Raw genomic sequence first — 15,306 nt, forward strand, 5'->3', positions numbered from 1 at the left:
TATGCCTTTCAAACAAAACAAAATGAGTTAAGCAAACTAAGAGCCCGTAGATAACTACGGATGAAAAGGGTGCTAACACCTTCCCTTTTCATAACTTACCCCTCGAGCCCGTTTTCTTTAAAAAAGGTCTTTTTCTGTACTTTTTACCTTTCCTAACATTGGGCAAAATAAAAGTCGGTGGCGACTCATGCTCACCGCAACATTGTTGCATATAAAAAATAAAAGTCAGTTCACCGAGTTACAGTCAACATCTATCAAAAGAAAAAGCTGTTAAGTCAAAACCTATGAAGGAGACTTATCAAAATCGAAACATCCCGCTGACTGTAATCTCAAAATAAACAGTTCAGGCAAAATTTAAGGATAACAAAGTCAAAAAAGAGGTCACTAAAAATCCTCGACAAAAGAAAAAGAATTACAAAAAGAAAATAATGATGACTGCCTTGCGAATAAACTTCTGGGTTTTTGAACCATCATCAATGTCAATGTTACAATTCCAAAGTCTTTTGGAGCACGAATGCACAGTTAGCTGAGCATAGGGCTGGAGAACATCACGAAGATTGGGATGGGTACAAATATACTTTGAGCCATTATCCTTTGTTTCTTAAACCCGTGAACCAAGCCACGTTACAACCCTTGAAAGTCCTAACTGAAGCATGGTTAGTTCGAAAGCGTACTGTTACCAAAGGTATCCTGACTCCTTAAGGTCTACTACAAAGCCTGAGTTGATATCATGTTTTTACAAATATCGCTTTCCTATATCTTTTGTTTTACTAAAAATGTTTTAAAACTTCAAGACAGATGTATGCATTGCATTTTTATGAGTGGTATTATAAAACAATTCTGCTACATAATTTCAAATCTTTAACATCAGAAAGAATCTGCATAGGGTATGACTAATGACTAAAAGTTCTCCCAATAAGATTAAATTGCAGAGATGTCTCATACGCTTGATTCAGTCATCTAAACAGCTTGTATATACAAGAGGCATGACATATTATTACTCCATCTACCAAGGGCAATCTGGTCACAATTCATAGAATCTCTCAAAGACGCCAAACTATCGGAAAGGCTAGGCTATCACTGGGGGCATGTTGCGTTAGTCACAAATCTCAGCAAGAGCTTTCAACTACCAGCATCAGATGGTGTCAGCATCTATCTCACCTTCGAAGTTCTAATTCTAATCTCAAGCATCAAGCATACAAGGTTATTAAATCCAGGGGCAGCTAGACTCCCAGGTTAAAAAATGTTTTCCAATAACAAGTACCTGAAGACAAGGGGCAACAAAAACATGTCTGTGAATCTTCCCCACAAAGTTATTTTTACAATATATCCCCACAAAGTAATCCTTGAAAAATCATCGTCAAATAAACTCTTCCAAACAGAGGCTCGGTTCCCCGATAGAGCTTATGTCTCCAATACCGCCGGTTCTCCGACACAATCTTCTTCTTCAATAGGGTGTGTTCAAACTCACCATTCCTATTAGAAGTTGACACTCACAGTCAAGCTCGATCAGATTCTACATCAGAAGATTATTACTCTCTCTTGTCCCTAGGATATATCAGGATCAGATCATTCAAGCTACTCGCGTCCCCAAGCAAAGATTAAAAATCCCCAGCTGGATATCCTCGAACGGAAGACAGGAATTCATAATCACCCTGTCAATATCTCCCGTATTATACAGAGATTTACTTTCTCAAACTCGCGGTTTTTACACGGAGATATCAATATGCTTCGACTGTATAGTCCATCTCTGCATCATTCATAATACATACATAACGTGCATCATCCTCATTTATTTCGAGAACCTCATTCACATTACACATGCATCATGACATTGCATAAAAAACTAATCTCACCTTTCAGGTCGACCAATCGGTCATGCAACTATCGTCAACAAAATTAAATGCAGCCTAAAGTATGGCTCTTTCAGATATGGTCTAATGAATGACTCGTTCTGACATCCTTCATCAGATATGGTCTAATGTATGTCTCGTTCTGATGTTCTCCTTCAGATATGGTTTAATGAATAACTCGTTCTGATGTCCTACTTCCAGATATGGTCTAATGTACGACTCGTTCTGGTATCCTTCATCAGATATGGTCTAATGTATGGCTCGTTCTGATGTTCTCCTTCAGATATGGTTTAATGAATAACTCGTTCTGATTTCCTACTTCCAGATATGGTCTAATGTACGACTCGTTCTAATATCCTTCATCAGATATGGTCTAATGTATGGCTCGTTCTGATGTTCTCCTTCAGATATGGTTTAATGAATAACTCGTTCTGATTTCCTACTTCCAGATATGGTCTAATGTACGACTCGTTCTAATATCCTTCATCAGATATGGTCTAATGTATGTCTCGTCCTGATGTACTCTTTCAGATATGGTTTAATGAATAACTCGTTCTGATGTCCTACTTCCAGATATGGTCTAATGTACGACTCGTTCTGGTATTCCTATTCAGATATGGTCTAATGAATGACTCGTTCTGGCACTCTCTCCCGGATATAGTCTATTGAATGGCTCGTTCCGATATTCTCCTTCAGATAGAGTCTAATGAATGACTCACTCTCTCAAATGAAGTATATTATATGGTTCACTCTTCAAAGAAAGTCTAATGTACGACTCACTCTTTCGGATGTAGTCTAATGTACGACTCTTTCAAGGGCAAATTTCTCGGTATTCTAGTGTTCAATCTCCTTCAACCCTCAGATTCCAACTGGCACCCGAGCCAATCTACATCCTCAGGTTTAAGAAAATTGAACAGGGGCAGCTGTCATACCCCAAAATTTGCCCACTATATTTCAAGATAGTTGGGCTCAGATAGTCTCCACAGGCTCATACAATCTCTGACTGAAAGCATGATTCATTCTCCTCCTAAGCAATAAAGGCCAAAACTAGGGTTTGAACTTTCTCAAGGTTAAATCAAAATCTAAGATCTCAAGTGGGCTCCATGGCCTCTCATATGCCTCAAAGGACTCTCATGCCAAATTTCAAGCCTTTATTCACAGGATTGCTCACTCAATTGCTCAAATGATCAACAATCGATTAGTTTAACCTAAAAGTCAACTATGGTCAAAACACAGTCAAAACTCCTGATTTTTGGGCAACATCAACATTTTCATGTTATATTCATCATTTGATCAAAATTTGATCATGATTCATCAGGAAAAAGGTCCAAAATCATCAAAAGAGGAAGTTACTAAATTAAGGTTTTAAGGTGAAAGTCAACTGAACTTTGACTGATCATAACTCTCGCATAGTTCATCAAAAATTGCCCAAACAAAGCCTATTCTCAAGTAAATTTCATTATCTACAACTTTGATGTTGGGTCCAAAGTCAAGAAATGCACCAGTTGAAAGATACAAGCTAATACATTATAGGTCCTTTTGAAAGACAACAAAAAGACATTTTTTCTCAAAGGATGGTAAATGAACATGGTAAACTCAATGAAGGTGAAACCAAAAGGATCTTTCAGAAGACTCTTTGAGCTTTCTAAAATGTACAAGAACACCTTCATATGATAAAAAATGAGGGAGATATGATTGGTACAAGTTGGTCAATTTTCAAGAAAAGTGTGAAAACCTAAGTGGCCAAATTCAAAGTTTTGAGCAATGGGCCATAATTTGTGAAGCACCCACAAAATTCCAAGTTTATTAAAGGCCCATATGTCATTTGGATATTTATTTTATGATTTTATTTATTTATTTTTGGATTTATTCATTTTAAATTCACTATAAATCAAATAAAATCAAAATAAAATAAAATCAAATCACACAAAAACTTTCCATTCATGTAAAAGTGTCCAAGTACATCCCATGGCCTCATTTACACGTGAAAAAGGGCATCAAAATAGGATTCAATTGGAAAAAGGAAGGTTTTCATACATATTCAAAACAAAATATTTTTCAATAAAATCTCTTGATCTTTCTCTAATCTTTTGACCTAATTTCGTCCCATATATAAGCATAAGAGTGCAGCCTCACAAAGGGATGAAAAAACCCTAGCCACCACAAGCGCTTCAAACTAGCAAAAATCTCAAAGAACTTAAAAATTTCGTGCTCCTAGTTGAAGTCTTTTTCGAGAGCAAATAACCATCAGGATCTCTTCAGCAGGTAATATAGATTGTCAATGGATGATTAATGCAGCCCCATGACGTGTGGAGCGTTGGTCTCATATTCATGTTATTTCCATGCATATTTTATTTTCGTTTACCATGTTTTTATGCATAATAATTAAATCTAATGCTTTCTTTGAGTTTATGATGATGTCTGGATAAGCTTAGAACTATTAAACCGAAGCTTAGATGCACGAATCAAAATCCACCATGCTTAGGGCAAAACGTGTGGAGCTCTCGTTTTTCATGCTACAGGCCATGTTAGCAAAAACTAAGTGCACCAATGAACTCAGAGGACATTTTTATGTCGATCTGGGTCCTTTTGTTATTTTCCTAACATTATTTTATTGAGCTTCAAATTTTTGTAAAACAAGAAAGGAAAATTCGCAGGTAAAATCCTAGGTGAAATGACAAGAGAATCCGCAGGTATCGAGGTAGGGGAAGATGAATAGTACCCCTGGAAGATTGACCAACACGCGTGGCCAGTGAACACGTTATGATTGGCTGTTCAACGCGTGAGTGGATGCCACGTCGTCCGCTGTTGACTTTTCCCCATAACCATGTGTTTTCATTTATTTTTAATGATGGCTATTTTATTTACAGTTAACATATGCAGATGGGTTGGCGTGAGAAGGAAGTGGTAACCTTGGGATGCTTGGTTCGATTCCCAGCGAGCCCCTTTTGTTTTTTCCAGATTTTCTTAGCTTTTTCTTCCCTTGTTTTGCTTTTCCTTTTATTTTCCAATTATCAAATATTAGTTAATTAACCATCTAATGCTCAACTAATCCAAAAATTAACATAAAAATTATGATTAACAAATAACTAGTAGAATTAGGTTTTTAATAAAATATTTTTTTTCATCACTCATAATTTAATTTAATTAGTCTCTTAATTTTCTTTTTTTCTTCTCACCATTAAAATAATTAGTATTATTTAGGTTTTTAATAATTTTAAATATAAGTTTTATTTAGAATTTAATTAATCTAATAAATAACTTAATAATTAGTTTCAAATTTAGGATTTTTAGTGAGTAATTTTAATTTAATTTACTAACAAAACCCCTTTTTATTTTCCTCCGATTTCTTCTCTCATCTCGAAATCCCTTGTATGGCGCGTGTTTTGTTTATTTTATTATTTAGCCATTAGAATGTATATAGGTCAAAATGTAAATATGATAGTAAATCTCTTTACTTTCCCGCACCTTTAATTTTCGTTTTTTATTATATTGTGCTAGATGTATGCTTAAATCAGGGCGTGTATGGTAAGACTGAATCAAACGTTAGCTAACTAAAAATACAAGATAAATCTTAATTGAATACAACACACTTTGCACGCACTCACCCTTAGGGTACGCCCCTCTCGGTTGCCTCTTAGAAATAAGTGTCGCGGGCGAAAAACCGTTTTGTTCCTCTTTTTGTGGATGAGACACCTGATGCCTTCTTTGGGCTCGAGTGCTCAAAAAAATGATTTTTCTTTTGTACCGACCAAACTTTTTATTGTTTCCAAAGTAGGAAAAGGAAAAAAGCTGCAATAACCTAAAAAGTGGGGGAGATCTTGGGTAAGAGGGTTGGTTATACGAAGGGAAGGTATTAGCACCCAACGTATCTATAGTACTCTATAGGTTTCTTTGCTTTGTTTTTCATTCCATTCTTGTTGAGAGGTTCTGTGTGAAATAGGTGGGACCTAAGGTGTTTGTTTGATTATGCTCGCAAAGATCATCGCGATCCTCTGCATACATATCCCTTAGAGGGAATCAGAGCATCTGTAGCTCGGGGTCTACGGGTGCTAAGGTTTGAATGGTTTTTTTTGTTTTGTTTTGCTCGCCAAGGATCGACCTTGTGCCTACGTATTCTCAAAGGGATGTTGAGAAAGTCAGAGCAATCGTAGTTCCCACTTATGCTAGTGGAAGCAAAGGAAAATAGACAAATGTCGTCTAAATGCTAGATGTATCTAATCTATATCATCACATACATCTGTTTGATTTTTGTTTGTTTAACCAGCCTTGTGGCAAAAACTTTTAATGAAGTCAGCCTTGTGACAAAAAGTTTTGATTAATCAGCCAGCCTCGTGGCAAAAGTTTCAATGAAGTCAGCCTTGTGACAAAAACTTTGATTAATCATCCAGTACGGTGGTAAAACAGTTTGATTGATTAGCCAGCCTTGTGGCAAAAAGTTTGATTGATTGATTGTTTGTGATGATATATAAGAGATACTCCTAGCATAGAGATGAAAAATGTCTAATCTCCTAGGGTATTTGATTTGGATATTGGGGATGCTTATAAGAAGCCCGTGGGTCCTTGTACGAAGCCCAAGAGGAGGCTATCCGAGGGTCCTTGCATTGTAAGCCCAAGAGGAGGCTATGGGAGGGACAATCCAGGGTCCTTGCATTGTAAGCCCAAGAGGAGGCTATGGGAGGGTCACTCGTTTGTACAAAGCCCAAGGGGAGGCATGGTATAGTTGGTTTGAGCTCTTAGAGCGATTTCACCGGGAAACCATACTCTATGTCCTAACCTAAACTAGGGAGATTCTTTGCACGAAGCCCAATAGGAGGCTATGGGGAACCTAGTGTTGTACTAAGTTGAACAAGCATATATAACACAATCACAAGTATGAACAAGTACAAACAAACATGAACAAGTACATGAACAAATATGAACAGTTATATATAACAAAGTGTGTGTATATAATGGAGTTTATGAAGGAAATATACCTGTAAGCATGATCCATTTGTATACACAGGGCTCGGGACTCACACTCGGGGAGAAGTCCACTTGAGTTTATTCAAAGCTGTGTAGACAGGTATTTACAAAAGGGCTTGGGACTTATACCTACATGGAGGCCCATGATATTTTTGGGAAGATTTAAAGAAAACCTTCATTTTTGGTTTGTTATTTAAAGTTAAAAATCAAACTGATCGAGATATGTACAAAAGGCGTACAATGAAATACCTAATTTCATGTACTGGAATGGGTATGTACAAAAGGGGCTTGGGACTTATACCTACCTGGAGGCCCATGGTATATTTACAAAACATGGTTGATTGTTTTATTTACAGACGCGTCGTTTGTTGTTTTGAAAACAGTTTGAAAAGTATTGTTTTGAAAGAGTTTTCTGTACAAAGAAAAACTGTATAAAAGGAAAAAAGAGTGGGTCTTATACTCTCTAATATTCGAGAGGCCCCTGTTTTATTTTCATAAAACAGGGTGGATGGTTTTGAAAATGATTTGAATGATTTGAAAATTGTTTTGAAAAGATTTTTGTGTTGAAGTTTTATTGTTTTGAAAACTGTACAAAAAGAAAAGAAATGGGACTTACACTCTCTAATATTCGAGAGGCCCCACTTCGTTTTGAAAATCAATTGATCAATTAAAAAGATTTAATCAAAAGTTTCCTTTGAGAATCAAAAAGAAATGGTTTATCGTTTTTGAAAAGAATCGCGATCGCTTGTTTTAAAACGATTCGAATTTGACAAAAATCAACTTAATTAAGTTAAAACAAATTTTAATGCTTAATTAAGACCTAAATGATTAGGGTTTGATCACAAAAATATTTACAAGTGATTAGGTTAAAAAATTTAAATGAAAAAACAATATTTAAAGCATTAAAAATACTTAAAAATAAGTCATTTTAAACCTAAATAAAAACATATTAAATAAATATTTTTTGATGATTTTTTTTGATATTGTCAAAATAGGTATATTAAATAAGAAGTGTGTAAAAAATGAAGAAAAAATAATGAATTTTGATTGGTTAAATTAATTGATGAAGTTTGTTAAAAAATGAAAGAAAACAAGTGGCAAAAAATTGGTTTTGTCTCCACTAGGGTTTGAACCCACGCCCTCTCTCTCACAACTCAAAACACTTGCCAACTGAGCTGCGCGCACAGCTTGTAATATACACGCTTCTATTGAATTATATTTTAAACTTAGCATTTGAAATTTCCAAACCAAAACTGGCGCCAAGAACACACCTTCAACTGATTTTCAAAAATCTTCAAAACTGTGTTGTTTTGATTAATCAAAGGGTCTATCTCACTCGGTTTTTCACGAGGAACATGATGATGACCTTTAATTTCATTTATTTCACTCTAAGGGGGTCAATTTTCGCATGAACATGAAGAACCCTAAAACTGAATTTGATCGTGAAATCGTGTATGTGCAAGTTATGATGCAATTGATTGAGGGTTAATGATCCTCATGTGTGCAGAAATGAGATGGTATGTTCATATTTCATTTATGATGCGTGGAGAGTAGAGTTTGAAGTTCAAGTGCACTTACCTCAAAAACGGCCAAACTGAGAATTGGATTTTGATCTGGAGGTGTTACAGATGCTTTGTATCAATCTGAATAGCTTCTATGATGATTATGGAAGGTGTCTGGATGTCTGGAACAAGTTGAATTCGTCTGAGCATAGTCATGGGACCCGATCTGCAGTTGCTTGGAGTGAGGATCGAATCTGATGATGGAGGTGTTTCAGGTCATGGATGATGATTGGTATAGCTCATATATGATATATGGAATGTGTTTGAAGCATTAGTTTGGACAGAAATGAGCTTGTGTGGATTTTGGCATGATAAGGCTCATTTGATGTTCATATGAAGGTTGAAAAGTGAATCTGAGTTTTGGGGTGATTTGGGGTGTGTGAGTGGTTCAAACACATCCCATATGATGTTTATGAGTTGTTAGAACCATCACTTTGGCCATAACTTCAATGATTTGGAGGTTGAGTTTTCTACCTCTTTGAAAACTATGAAACTTGTAATTCAAGAAAGAAGAGAGAAAACCTATAATTGTGAGGTTTTGGTGTGAATTGAAGAGTGATTTGCACCTCTATTTATAGGCCAAAGTTTCTGAATACAAAGCTCTTGCAAGTTGATCAAGAATGATGATTTGGCTTAAGAGATAAAATGGAATCTTTCACATTAAATGCAAATGGTTAAAAGTGACTTAACCATGGTTATTTCTCAAGCTTCTTATCCTCTTCCATTCTGATCTCAAATCAGAAAATATCTACCAATTATTGCTTCTATGCATCATTACTTGGATCATTTGGCAAATTGGTTCATAACTTAGTAAAAATGGCATGTAATTTCAAGTGAAAAGTTCACTAATGTCAAAATTCAAAACCATGGCTACACTCCATATTTTTTCATGCTCTTGGACATTTTGGAAAGCTCATATTACACACTTCAAAACCCTAGTTGAAAGTTTCTTCAAGATCCTTAAGGAAGTGGGTGAAAAAGATCCATGAACTTTGAAGAAAATGAAGTTTTAAGTGAAATTTTCATAAGATACCAACTTTGAAGCTCCATATCTCTTAAATGGTTGATCTTATGAAAAAAAATTATATGTGACAAAGTTGTTCATTGGATCAAAATCTACAACTTTCATGTTGGAAGTTTTTTTCAGTTTGTAGGTGAAATTTTGAGTTATTCCCTTTCAAAGTTTGGAAAAAACCATTGAAAAACACTTAGAAATTTTTCTAAGTATGAAAGTCAAACTTTTGACTTTTTGATTCTTGATTGATTTTCTTGATTTTTCTTGATCAAATGACTTCTCATATCATATATTGATGATTTAAAACTTCAAAAGTCATGGTTGACCAAAATTCCCCAAAAGTCAATAGTGATCTTGTACAGTTGACTTTTTCAGACGAATCGCGTTTCTGGAGATTTCAAATGAAACAGGCTATCCTCACCATATGAATGGTATGAATGGATCACATTGAAGCATTAGAGGATATTGAGCCATGGTTTGAGTTGTGGCACCATGTCCTGATTAAAAGGTCAGTTGTTCAGTGAGTTAGGTCAAAAACCCTAATTGTCGACCAGATGAAATTGATGACTGTAGGTCTTGAATTGAAATGTAATTTCCATTGGATGTTGTCATAGGGATTATTTGAGGATGATTGAAACCTTTGATTGACTCCCTGGGGATTTTTAGGGTTTCCCAAATGTGATCCCTGATTTCAGTCCCTGATAGTTCAAAACCCTGGTCTGAGGATTTGTCTGATCAATCTTTGTGTAGGAGATGTATTGAGCCAATGGATAAAATCAAAATGATGTACTTGGGATCTTGAGGTCATGTCCCAAGTCACTAGGTCAAATCCTGAGCAAAAGTCAGGAGTATGCTATCTTCAGGCAAAACCCTAATTCAGTCGATTCAAAGCTGTTGAGCTTGTTGAAGTGAATCTCTGAGGATCAAATGTTGATTGTTGATGAAGATGATTCATTTGAAATGAAGGGAGAACAAAACCCTAATTGATTTGTACTTGTACTGATGAGTGACTTCTTGATTAAACCCCTGCTGAGTCACAAGTAGCAAACACAAGCTATGCAATTTGTTAGAGATGCAAATGATGCATATGCAATGATATGAGGTGGTATCTTAGGTCAAAAATTGGGGTATGACAATAAGGTCGTCTCTCTCGAATGTAGAGGTACCTATTAGCAAAAATCCCTCGATTAAAAATCATCGCAAAGATCATAAGTCCCTCGATGACCCACGATGTTGCCTACGATGATATGATCTAGTCCCTCAAATGGTTGTCTAACGAAAGATGATTGTCCCTCCGATATTGCTAAAAGGTACCTCTACTTGTTGCCTTCAAACGACCTCGATGACCCTTCGATGACCCGCACGTCCAATATAACAAGGGTTTCCTACTTCTATATAGTATGGATAATCCTGGGAATCGTAAAAAGTATAGAAAAGGACCAAGTAATTAGGGTAGTTCTCTTAACCTGCCTAGCTCAATAAAAAAAATATCTTTTCAAAAACTCTTTCAAAGACGAAGGCTACGCATTTACGCTAAAGTCCTTACGTCCCTTATGCTTCTTTTCAAAATAAACAAAATATGAGCTAAGCAAGTTAAGAGCCCGTAGATAACTACGGATGAAAAGGGTGCTTACACCTTCCCTTTTCATAACTTACCCCCCGAGCCCGTTTCTTTTAAAAAGGGTCTTTTTCTGTACTTTTTACCCTTCCTAACATTGGACAAAATAAAAGTCGGTGGCGACTCATGCTCACCGCAACATTGTTGCATATAAAAACAAAAGTTAGTTCACCGAGTTACACCGAAGTATTTCTAAAGAGGCTTAGTCTTAAGTCTTGTTCAAAGGCTTGATATAAGTCCAGCCAAAGAGGGTCATTTCCCCTCTTGAAGGACTTATTGTCTCATCGCCCAGGCTTCACATAACTTCGTCAGAGGGACTAAGATCTCCAGGCTATCTAACTCCATGCATCAAGGACTTAGATTTTTCTCGGGAGGGACCAAGACATGTAAATCTTAACCAAGGTGCACGACCGAAGTCTTGCCCAATGGACCTAATCTTAATTCTTGTCTTAGGACTTGATTGAAGTCCCACCCAAGTCGGTCAATGCCCCACTTGAAGGACTTACTATCTCATCGGTCGAGCTTTACATTACTTCGTCTGAGGGACTAAGATATCAGGCTATCTAAATCCTCGGCTGAGGGACTTAGAGTTTCCTAGGGAAGGATTAAGACATATAAATATTACCCAAGAATCTCACCGAAGTCTTTCCTAAGAGATTTAGGCTTAAGTATTATATGAGGGCTTTATAGAAGTCCCGCTCAAGAGGGTCAATACCTCTCTTAAGGGACTTATAAATCTCATTAGTTAAACAATATAATCTCTCTCTCTCTCTCTCTCTCTCTCTCTCTCTTAAATTGCCCAAAGCCTACTCATCCTAACACATCACACACACCATAAATCAACTTAGATCTCGGGATAATCCCCCGCACCATGGTCTAAAGACACTTTGTCCTCTATCAAAGACCTTGTGCTTGAGGGAATGTGTAATGTTATATTTGCAAAAAGGTCTTATGGGGGTGGGACATGTAACGCCCTAGGAAAGGAGACAATCATATGTCTCTCTAAGGGAGGTATTGCGTCACCCCAATACTTTCCTCTCATCCGATCTTGGGAAACTTAATATAAGAAGTTTCTTTGGCAGAGGTAAGTAAGGGTCATCAATTGACCCACGCCTTCTTAATAAATAGGGATTCAATGATTCGCCATTGACAAAGTGGGTAGTTACTCTTTCGAAGGAAACTCTAGGTCCAAAGCCTCAATAAATACTTCTCCTAATGGGAGAAAAGAAAGATCTTAAATGATACAGATCACAACTTACGTACTCTAAATCATTACACATATAGACATAACCTCTCACCTCGGGTGTGCAGGTCTTCTAAACCACCATAAACACCACCATATAGGATTTCTCGCTGCCGTGGGCAAACCTTAACCACCATATATCGAAATATACCTAATAAGGCCTTATAGGGGTAACGTGCACACTTGTAATTTTTGACGAGTATAATTAGTCTTTGTAATATATTTTAGTTTGGGTTTTGAATTTATTTTCATATGACTATATTTTAGAGATTTAAAACAATGTGAATTGCATATTATACTATAGGACTAAAGTCAAAATGGATAATATAATAAAGAATAGAACACAAAAACAATATCAAAAATAAAGCCTTTTATTTTTTTAGGAGTTGAAAACAATATTTAAACCTCCTAAATATTTTTCGTGCGTGTTTTTGAAATCTTGGTTCATCTTTTTCACGATTCTCTCACTTTTTTCCTTATTATCTATATTTTTCTTAACTAACCTACTCTCTTGAATTTATTTTATTATTTTAATGAAGAGAGAGAATAAAATTAAGAGCGAGACAAAGAGTTAGAAGAAAGGAGAAAATAGTGAAAGAAAGGTCCTTATCTTCTATTATCACATACTTACATGGTTCTTAAATTTTGTGCAAGCCTTCAATTATAAATTGACATTATTAATTTAATTTATTCTAACAATTTACAAACATTTCTCTTAAAAAACAACAGGGAATAACACGAGCTTGCAAGAAAATAAGTAGAGAACTTGATGAAGTGTTAGAGGTGATAATAACAGACCATGAAAAGGATACAAATGTACACCAACCTCATCATGAAGAAGACTTTGTAGATATGCTTCTTTCAACTATGCATCAAACAATAGATGTAGAAAATGAAGTAAATCCTGTCACCAATCGTACTAACATCAAGGCAGTTTTACTAGACATGATTCTAGCCGGAATTGATACATCTGCTACCGTAATTGAGTGGGTGTTATCTGAGCTTCTAAGGAATCCGAGAGTCATGAAAAATATTCAAGATGAAATACAAAATGAAGTAGGGCATAGTAGAATGGTTAAAGAGAAGGATTTGAAGAAGTTAAATTACTTAGATATGGTTGTTGATGAGATATTAAGACTATATCCTGTTGGACCTTTATTAATACCTCGTGAATGCAGAGAAAATATAATAGTTGATGGCTACTTTATAAAGGAAACAACACGAATTATAGTAAACGCATGGGCAATAGGGAGAGATCATGATGTTTGGTCACAAAATGCAGAAGAATTTTATCTTGAAAGATTTATTGACAAGAAAATGAATTTTCATGGACAAGAATTTGAGTGCATACCATTTGGTTCTGGTCGAAGACGTTGTCCTGGAATTTATTTGGGTTTGATTACGGTAAAATTGACTATAGCTCAATTAGTGCATTGTTTTAATTGGGAACTTCCACATGATATTACTCCTTCCAATTTGAACATGGAAGAGAAATTTGGACTCACTATACCTAGAGCTCACCACCTGTTCACAATACCAAGTTATCGGTTGGCAAGTGATGACAAATTTGAATAGTTTGAAGAAGGACAATTAAATGTCATTAAGGAAATAGTTACATCAAATTATAAGTTGTTTTACGATAAATTAATTAGTATTGTTGGTTCTTTATATATATGCTAATTACCAAAATTGATTGTATTTTGGGGGTAAACAACTTAATAGTTAAATGCTATGAGAATAAAAGCTTATCATTTTTGTGCTTAAATATGTTTATGTTATTGTAATAATTAAAAAGATAATGTTCTCAAATTGTTTATATATAAATGTATATGTTTTTTGTTCAGATTCATTCTCACGTTCTCATATGATACGTCATATATATATATATATATATATATATATATATATATATATATATATATATATATATATATATATATATATATATATATATATATATAAATATAATATATAATATATAATCACCTTCGAATGATCTACATGTCAATTTTCTCTCCCATTTATTTATAAGAAAATTTGTCATTCACAAGATCTAAATAAAAGTTTTCCCGTAGATAAAGCTCGTGGACACCTGAATGTGAATATATAGAAATTCTGAGTGAATAATAATGCAATGAAAGAAGTAGATATGGATGGAGTAGTATTGGTATGGAGTAGGGATCGTAGTCAATCAAGCCACCTGACTAGAATATGGCATAGGAATAAACATTGGAGATTGAGCTACTTCACGTGTAGTAATCCTTGTGCAATGTGTCTTACCTTTACCCTTATCCTCAGGTTGAGTTGACTTTTTTTTTCAATTTTGAAAGATAAATACAAAAAAGTTATCAACACCAAATAATTAAGACTTAATACTCTTTTCAGTCCCTTACCTATACCTTTGGGTCCATTTTGGTCCTTTTGCTTTTAAAAGGATAAAATGAATCCCTTATATTATCAAACAGAAACAAAGAAGTCCTTTATGTTAAATAATGGCAAACGGTGTTAGTATTTGCACTTGTGGCAGCTGTAACACCCGTAATTTAATTAATTATTTAATTAAATTATTTCAAAAATAATTGTTGAAATTGTTGAAGTTGTGAATTATTGAGATAGTTGCTAAGTCGATTATTATTTAATTAATGGGTTGATTAAGTTGTGGAAATATTATAGTATTATTTAGTATAGTTAATATTAGAAATAATATTAATATAAATATTAGTAATATATGAGATTATTTGTGTTGGACTTATTTTCTGGTTGTGAGTAGCAAAGTGGGGGTGTGAATTTTAGACCCAATAAGAGAAATAGAAATTACGAGGTTTAGTGAATTAAAGAAAGGGATTAGGTTTTATAGAAGAAATAAGGGTTTTGGAAAGAGAAAGAATTAAAAAGAGAAGATTTTTGGAAAATACATAAAAGTGGCAGAGAAGAGGAAAAAGGCAAAGAGGCAAAAGTTAGGATTTGATAGGAGAATTATAGAGCAACCTTCAATCCAAGGTAAGGGTGGGTAGTATGTGGGGGATTGGTTGTATGAAATTATCGTATGT

At 35.1% G+C, this 15,306-nt stretch overlaps 1 pseudogene; it reads left to right on the forward strand.

Moving 5' to 3' along the window:
• The window catches only part of LOC131620736 (uncharacterized), a 41,169-nt pseudogene extending 27,190 nt beyond the window's left edge, over positions 1–13,979 (forward strand).
• The last annotated feature ends 1,327 nt before the right edge of the window (positions 13,980–15,306 follow it).

This window comes from Vicia villosa, linkage group LG7 (genome assembly GCF_029867415.1).
Source record: "Vicia villosa cultivar HV-30 ecotype Madison, WI linkage group LG7, Vvil1.0, whole genome shotgun sequence".
NCBI classification, from domain to species: domain Eukaryota; kingdom Viridiplantae; phylum Streptophyta; class Magnoliopsida; order Fabales; family Fabaceae; genus Vicia; species Vicia villosa.